Source organism: Aplysia californica, unplaced genomic scaffold (genome assembly GCF_000002075.1).
Source record: "Aplysia californica isolate F4 #8 unplaced genomic scaffold, AplCal3.0 scaffold00182, whole genome shotgun sequence".
Classification (NCBI taxonomy): domain Eukaryota; kingdom Metazoa; phylum Mollusca; class Gastropoda; order Aplysiida; family Aplysiidae; genus Aplysia; species Aplysia californica.
Genome location: NW_004797452.1, coordinates 906,973 through 908,419, shown reverse-complemented (window position 1 = coordinate 908,419; position 1,447 = coordinate 906,973). Strand labels below are relative to the sequence as shown.

General features: G+C 38.6%; 1 protein-coding gene across 1 annotated transcript in view; it reads right to left on the bottom strand.

Moving 5' to 3' along the window:
• LOC101857797 (hexokinase type 2) overlaps nt 1-1,447 on the bottom strand; it is a gene marked incomplete in the record, with an annotated part of 46,219 nt that overhangs the window by 31,671 nt on the left and 13,101 nt on the right.

The following is a 1,447-nucleotide window of genomic DNA, read 5'->3' as shown; positions in this document are numbered from 1 at the left end:
GGGGGGGGGCGAGGTCAAAGCTATATCAAGAAGGGATGAGAATAAATGAGCGTCCGTGACCTTCGCTAAATGGGAGAGAGAGGTTGGGGGAACTTATAGACTTCGCCATCCATTTTTTTCACGTGCGTACGGTCAAAGGAACTCAGTTTTTCACCAGTTCTGAGGCACAATATTATTATTGTTCTCCAATACAGAGAATCTACGGAAAAGTTTGTCTAGTAATTTTTTTCCCCCATGTAAATAGAATAGGAGCACAATAGCACGGGAACTGTCATTTAGTGTCGGAGTAAAGAAAATAATGGTTTCCCACATGAAACAATAAGCAGATACCGAGAAGAAATAGGGTAGAACAAGACACGAGTCCAGTAACTTGGGCGAAAAATAAACCAGTTGCATAATAGGGGCAGTTATCTAACGCTAGGGTATCAAATCATGATTAAGTAAACTGGCCGAGCCAGTATAACTACCAATTCTTTATTCGCGCTAATGAACAGAACTCGGGAGAAATAAATTCCTCAGACTTGACATCACGTTTGCTCAAGAGCACTGGAAGAAAAATTGCAGTCTGATACCGGTGGAACTTAATACGGGTTCGTTTTCAGTTTCGAGCGATCGGCCCGATCCAGCCATAGTAGGCACCCCGTATAAGAGCTACGACTATGTAATTCACGCATACTTAATGGAAACAGATAGTATAACAGTGGCAGAAACGAAAAATTGTATTCAACGCTATCTTGTGGAACACAAAAGTCTGCACATACAAATGCCACGTACCGTATATAATTTTAGCGAGAGTAAGTTAAATTTGTCGAACCACTCTCACTGACAATTAGATAATAGGAACAATACCTAAACAGATCTATACAGATATTATATTTGTTAAAGCTAAAATCATGCCAAAATGTTAGTTTGCACACAAAACTCTCAAAATCAAGCCCGACGACATAACTTAAAACCAATGTATCCACATATGAGCGCGCGTCATACACAAAAGACAGTCTGGAAAGTGGACATAAAAACTATCTCCGCTTCAGGCAAGTCGGCCAGCAACTACATAATATACCTTCATGTCTCAAAGGCTGTGCATGTGCAAACAAAGGTGCTCCTACTATAAACCCATGCAAACCCATTCCTACTGTTCAGAAAAGGTCAGTAACGTATAATTTCGATTTTTATAGCGGTTTTATGGCAGTTTCATAGCAATAATTGTGTCCGCGGTTACTTGGCTATCGAGTTTGAATACGGGCAGGGTTCATGGTTCCTGCGTGCTGTTATTGTTATTGATGTTGTTATTATTATCATCATTATTATTATTATTTTCATGGTTCCTGCGTGCTGTTATTGTTATTGATGTTGTTATTATTATCATCATTATTATTATTATTTTCATGGTTCCTGCGTGCTGTTATTGTTATTGATGTTGTTGTTATTATTATTATTATTATTA